The sequence below is a fragment of the Salvia splendens genome, chromosome 10, assembly GCF_004379255.2.
Source record: "Salvia splendens isolate huo1 chromosome 10, SspV2, whole genome shotgun sequence".
NCBI classification, from domain to species: domain Eukaryota; kingdom Viridiplantae; phylum Streptophyta; class Magnoliopsida; order Lamiales; family Lamiaceae; genus Salvia; species Salvia splendens.
This window is the reverse complement of record NC_056041.1, coordinates 29,178,372-29,185,670: the sequence shown is the minus strand read 5'-3', so window position 1 is coordinate 29,185,670 and position 7,299 is coordinate 29,178,372. Positions and strand designations below refer to the sequence as shown.

Genomic DNA, 7,299 nt, shown 5'->3' with positions numbered 1-7,299 from the left:
GGTGCATCTCTTTGAGGAATCGGCTCTCATGGCAATCGGTAAACTCCTAGGAAAGCCACTACAAGCCGACCATGCCACAATCCATCAAAGCCGGCTTTCCTTCGCGAGGATTTGTGTAGAGATTGACATCTCCACTCCCCCGACGGAAGAGATCATCCTCAACATCCGAGGCAAAGATTCAAGGTACAAAGTGGCATGGGACCGTATCCCCTTATTTTGTGCCAATTGTAAACATGTTAGGCACGTGAAAGAGGATTGCCATGCATCAGGAAGAAAGGCACGGGGTGGAGACAAGGATCGCCGAGCACCAACCAAGGAGAACTACTTGAGCCAGGCCACCAAGATCATCCGCCGTGAGTGGTGCCCAAAGGTGGATTCTTGGTCCGGCACTCCATCGACCATTGGACATTCGGAGAAGGCTAAAGATTGTAGCAACCAAACGAAGAACATTGAGGGTACATCGGGTCCGGAACCGTTGAAGCCAAGAGTGGCTAGTAGGAGTCAACCAAGTGTGGACGAGGATGGCTTCCAATTGGTGTTGAGAAAGAGGAAAGGTAAGGCACATGAGGGCGATATGCACATCATAGCTCCACACTTCGATAATTGGCATTTGAAGGAGAATGTTGCTACGGTGACATTTGGGAGTGTTAAATCGGGTACGAATGAGTCGAGCACCAGCTCAATGAGTGTAGCATGTGGGCCCCCCAACCGGGATATAGAGGGACTCATCGAGGACCTTGACCCAGGAGGGTGTGTCCCTTGCGAAGGTATCCCTATTGCGGGCCTTAATTAGGTGATGGACTAAGGTTTTGGGGATGCAAAGGCTGCATCAAAAGTATTATGGGTGTTTAAGAGTATTTAGATGACCACTCTAGTTGTTAGGGAGGCCCTCGTTGTATTCTATTTTGTCATGGCGAGTCGTCACTTTTGGGCGACTCGGTGATTGTTTTGTTGTTGCAAATGGTTTTTGGTAATGCACAGGTGTGGGTCCGCCTCAACCCTCCACCCCTAGGGGTGTTTTGGGAAAAAAATGCTATTATCTAACAGTGATCGTACAATAATAGTTTATAGGTCAATTGGAATGAAATGGTTTGCTTGTTGGCCAAGTAAACCCAAATATAAGACTTATCTTATAAAATAAGCTATAAAGATATGACAATTACTATGTGTTATATCGACCAAAATGATCATGTCTGTATCCTATTACCTTAAAGAGATCGTACAATGAAAGTGTATAAGCCAGCTGGATTGAAATGGTTTGCTTTTTTTTTATCGAACACCTTTCTCGGTGGAGGGTGAAGTAGGACCCTCATCCCCTATATATCATCAAAGAACGAAGAGTTTTAACAAAGACCATCCCAAAAGTGGATTGTCTTGCAAAAAACTATTACAAAGGAAAAACTAAACAAGTACCCATCAGAACCTAAAATTGGGAAGTCCGAGTTGGTCCAATCTGCATAATGCCTTTACTCTAACTGGCATTTCACGTTCTGTGTAAACATTCCTCATCTCTGCCTTGTTGCCCATCTCAGCCAGAAAATCAGCCGCTTTATTTCCTTCCCTAAAGATATGCGAGAATCTCCACCTTTTTTTTATTTTTTTAATTATTTTTTATAAACACCCCTAGGAGTGGAGGGTTGAGGCGGACCCACACCTGTGCATTACCAAAAGCCATTTGCAACAACAAAACATACACCGAGTCGCCCAAAAGTGATAGTCGATTCTCTTTGCAAATTTCGATTTCAATGGCATCCAGCGCTGAAATTGCGTGGGAGTCAATCGATGCGAGATTTGATAATCAAAAACAGCAGAAGAAGAAGAAGAACAGAGCTGGCGCGGAAGACCTCCAAATAAAGGGCTATCCAATCGGGGGATTGTCGATCGCGGGGCACGAGACTTGGGTGATTATGCCGTCTCTCAACTTGGCATTTGATATTGTTAAGTGCCCCCAGCGCGCCATTTCGCAGCAGTTCCTCTTCATCTCCCACAGCCATATGGACCACATTGGAGGACTACCAATGTACGTTGCTACACGTGGCTTATACAGAATGGCGCCACCAACGATCATCGTGCCAAAAGTTATCAAGGAAAGTGTGGAAAAGCTTTTTGAAGTGCACATGGCCATGGATCATTCCGAACTTGAGCATACTCTGGTTGGTCTAGATGTGGGCGAAGAGTTTTGTGTAAGAAAGGACTTGAAAGTGAGAGCTTTTAAAACCTATCATGTTATTCCAAGCCAGGGATACATAGTTTATTCTGTGAAACAAAAACTCAAGCAGGAATATTCTGGGCGACCTGGAGCTGAGTTAAAAAGTCTGAGGTTGTTAGGTGTCGAGATTACAAACACATACACAATACCTGAAATTGCATTTACAGGGGACACTATGTCAGATTTCATTACTGATATATAGACAATGCCGATGCATTGAGGGCAAAGATTCTCATTATGGAGAGCACATACGTGGATAATTTATGCACGGTGGAGAATGCAAAAGATTATGGACATACTCATTTGTCCGAGATAATTAGTCATGCAGATAGGTTTGAGAACAAAGCAATTCTTCTTATTCACTTTTCTGCTCGGTATCAATTGGATGTCATTGAAAACGCCCTTTCTGCACTCCCACCTCCTTTGGCTGGGCGAGTTTTTGCCCTCACAAATGGTTTCTGATGAAGGTCACGAGCTATAAACTCATGTGTGCATGAATCATATCTGAGATCTAACATTATAGTTTTGGATTACAAGCACCTCAGCTTCAGAGAACACACAGGTTCCACTTTGTCGTTCTTTAAACATCCCAGTTAAGAAGATGAAAATATGTGACCAAAGTTGTTCCAGCTATGTATGAGTTTCTCAGCGCGTCACTATGAATCAAGTTTGTTCGAAAAATGTTGTTTTATACGTCAAGTGTTCATTGTATTGAGTCTTCAGAGGCCTAGTTGCAATGTTCTGATAAACTTTGTAGGATATTTTGTTTGAGATTTTATCAAATATATTGCCTGTAATCCGCAGAACAAAGCATTAACTGCCTCTGCGGTATTCCACCCGAAAATTTAATCGACAAAAAAAAAAAAACCGAGTCGCCCAAATGTGACGACTCGCCATTACAATTAGAGTACAACGAGGGCCTCCCTAACAACTAGAGTGGTCATTTATGTACTCTCAAAAACCCTATTACAATTTTGATGCAGCCTTTGCATCCCCAAAACCTTAGTCCATCGCCTAATTAAGGCCCGCAATAGGGATACCTCCGCAAGGGACACACTCTCCTGGGTCAAGGTCCTCGATGAAGCCCGCAATCTCCCGGTTGGGGAGTCCGCATGCTACACTCATTGAGCTAATGCATGACTCATCCATACCCGGTTTATCACTCCCAAATGTTACCGTAGCAACATTCTCCTTCAAATGCCAATTATCGATGTGTGGAGCTTTGGTGTGCATATCGCCCTCATGTACCTTTCCCTTCCTCTTTCTCAACACCAATTGGAACCCATCCTCGTCCACACATGGTTGACTCCTAGTAGCTGCTCTTGACTTCACCGGTTCCACACCCGATCTACCCTCAAAGTTCTTCGCTTGGTTGCTACAATCTTTAGCCTTCTCCGAGTGTCCAATGATCGATGAAGTGCCGGACCAAATATCCGCCTTTGTGCACCACTCACGGAGGTTGATCTCGGGACCATGGCTCGAATAGTTCTCCTTGGTTGGTGCTCGGCGATCCTTGCCTCCACCCCGAGCCTTTCTTTCCGATGCATGACAATCTTCTTTCACATGCCCAACATGTTTACAATTGGCACAAAACAAGGGGATACGGTCCCATGCCACTTTGTTCCTTGAGTCTGTACCTCGGATATTGAGGATGATCTCTTCAATCTCTACACAAATCCTCGTGAAGGAAAGCCTGCTTTGGTGGATTGTGGCATGGTCGGCTTGTAGTGGCTTGCCTAGGAGTTTACCGATTTCCATGAGAGCCGATTCCTCAAGAAGATGCGCCGGGATTCCCATGATGTTACACCAAACGGCAACAACCGGCGACTCGAAGAATGTATCCAAGTCCGGCGCCCACTTGAACACCCTCATCGGGTGGATATCAACATACCAATTGGGATTCCCATTGGGACCATTTAAGACCGTAGCATAGTCGGCCATCTCTTGGAATTGGATTAAGATGTGCTTAGCATTCAAGTATTTCCAAATGAAAGAACCCACTAGCCCCAAACCTCCAAGGCTTTTTTGAATTTGGGAGGAAGATGGGAGCGAGTATGAGAACTTTCCAACAACGGTGATGGAGACACACCCAAGCTGATCTACAAGGACAAGAAGATGGATCAATTGATCATTCAAAGTGGGCCAATTACAAGAGCTAGAGCTAAGAAGATAAAGGAGTCCATGTTGCTTTTAGTTGCTGAAATAAAAACCCAATTCCAAGACCATTCTACATTGGGCCAAGTGGTGAATATTATTCAAGTTAGTGGGCAGCCCAAGGCATGAAGTTTGGAGGCACTACATATCACATTTTGGAGGCCCAAATTGATGATACATGATGCATTCTCGTCCAAGTTGGAGTAGTCAAAATGAAGGGTCTTTTTTAGTTACATTTTATGCTAAATAAGTGACTTTAGATGTCCTAGAGTTACACCAAAGGTTTAGGAGTTACTTTTCTTTTATTATGAGTCATTTTAAGTGTCTTAAGTTGTACTAATGATGTGAGACTTTCAAGAGTCCATTCTAGCCTATAAATAGGCTTGTAAGCATGTAATTTGAGGACACTATTGATCAAATACGAGCTCTCCCTTCTCTCTAACTTCTCTCTCTAAACTTTGTGGTCGACCACAACCTAGGCGGTCTCCCGTCGACGAACCTCCCAAGGGGACGCGCGGTCTCCCGGCCAAGGCAACAATCTTTCGGCCGGTGGTGACATGTGGTGGCTCCTGATAGCATGGTGAAATTCGGAGGTGAGCGACCGGAGGGGGAGGGCACGACCTTGTCACAAACGAGGCAGCCCATATACTCGCCGGAGTGGACCTTCCCATTGATTGCACGGCCAAAATCAAAGAGGGTGGGCACGCCTTACCCGGAGAAAGCACACCGAGCTCTCAAACGTGTCGGCTTTGAATCAGATTCGGGGGTGAGTAGGACCAAGAAGAAGATGGTATTTGAAATGGCGGACAATCTTCTCGCTGAGCTCCATGGTGAGGAGAAGGGGTCGCCGGAAACCGAGCACTCCCTCGTTGAGGAGATTTTGAGCTCTCTAGCTCAAATGGCGAAACAAGGGAATGCCCCGACGTGCGACATGGCTGGACCCGATTGCGAGGAGGTGGCCGGAACTTCTCCGGCGCTGGATGGCTGGAATAATGGTGAATCACACATGAGGATGGAGTTGGCCAACCATTTGGTCAAAGATGGTACAAATCCTAACGTGAATCCTAAGGGAGATGGGGTGGCATGCTTGGATGTGGCTGCATGTGATTCACAAAAAAAGGAAAGGCCAAAAGCTACTTTGCATGGGGAAGGAAATGTTGGCCCATTCTTGGTAAATGACATTTTGAATTCAAATTCAACCCCATGTGATACACGCCCTCTCCCCCTCCCTCTAGTCAATGGTGAATGTCAAGGGGGTCGGCCCCCCCGGTGCTTCCCCGCCGGAAAAGCTGGTGGCGCCGCCGGCGGGAGCTTGGAAGGCGGCGAAAGAAACCCTCTCTCGTGTGGGGGTGGGGTCCGTGGAAGGAGCACCAGCCACGCAAAGTTTCCACAAAGCCGAGCCAATCTCTTTGGACGCCACCAAGATCAAAGCCATGGGGATAGCCGGTTGTTTTGAAGGTACACCATCCCTCTCCTTTTCCGACTTAGAAGCGGATTACCTCTCGGAGAAACTAGGGCTAGCTGTCGTTGGAAAATTCACCCATTCGCTCCCAACTACTTACCAAATACAAAAGAGCCTAGGAGGTTTGGGGCTAGTTGGCTCTTTTAGTTGGAAACACTTGAATGCGAAGCATGTTTTAATCTAATTCCAAGAGATGGCCGATTATGTTAAGGTGTTAAATGGACCTATTGGGAGCCCGATTTGGTATGTTGAGGGTCACCCGATGAGGGTATTCAAGTGGGCACCGGACTTCGATACATTCTTCGAGTCACCGATTGTAGCCATTTGGTGCAATATTGTGGGCATACCGGCGCATCTCTTTTACTCGAGCCATGTCTCCAGGATCACCCGCCAAGAGTGGCGCCCAGAGGTGGACACATGGGTAGGGACTTCATCATGTAATGGGCATTCGATCAAGGCCAAAGAAGGAACCGACCAAATGAGGAACATGGAGGGATCAACGGTTGAAGAATCATCGAAGACAAGAGTGGCTATCAGCTGTCAACCAAGTGTGGATGATGATGGATTCCAATTGGTGTCGAGAAAGAGGAAAGGCAAGGTTCATGAGAGCTCCCCCTAAACCCTTCGGGATGCATGCAAAGTGTCACACACACACCTCGGGATGGAAATGGACCCTCTCTTGAGGACTTTCCCCCTCTCGAACGAGGACGAACTAGCAAGCTCCGTGCTACGTTTGAGGCTAGTTCGGAACATTACAGTGCGGAGTTCGGCCAGCCGCGACCGAAGTCGAACCCTAACATCTACCGAGAAAAGCCTTTTATCGAGACGATGAACAAGGCCACGCCTAGTGCCGAGATGGTTGCAGTGACAAGAGACACACCAACACCCAACGATACGCCTATGGATGATGCCGAACAGACCCTCACCGAGAAGGAAAAAGCCGAGAAGATCCATACCGAGAAAGAAAAAGCCGAAAAGCCGAGAATGGAAAAGCCGAGAAGGGCACACAACGGCAACGTAGGTGCCGAGAAGATCCACACCGAGAATGGAGAAGCCGAACTCAACAATCCGAAGAGAAATGGAAACACTCCTAAGTCCGCGACGGATGCCGCAACACAAGGGCTGAATGTAATCAATCAACTTGGGGGGGTAGAAGCTACACTGGGGCCCTCGCCGTGGCCGAAATCGATGGCGGACTTGCTTAGGGGTACCCCGTCGGGCTCGGCGAGTAACACTCTACAAGGCCGGGGTGAAGGCGCCGCAAGCCACCCCGGTCGGCCGAAAACGATGGCGGACATGCTCAAAGGCTCGACTGACCCTACCGGCCCCCAAGCCTTTGAACCGGATAAGCTCCAGAACATTGGATTTGCTTCAGTGTCCGACGGCATCCCGGCCATTTACTTCTCCGGAGCGGAAACTCAAAAGCTTGCTGAGAGCATGGGACACGCCATTGTGGGTAAGTTTTCTCACTCTA

General features: G+C 47.2%; 1 pseudogene; it reads left to right on the top strand.

The window, feature by feature from the left end:
• The first annotated feature begins 1,745 nt into the window (after positions 1-1,745).
• LOC121751395 lies at positions 1,746-2,763 on the top strand (annotated as a pseudogene).
• Positions 2,764-7,299: the final 4,536 nt, after the last annotated feature.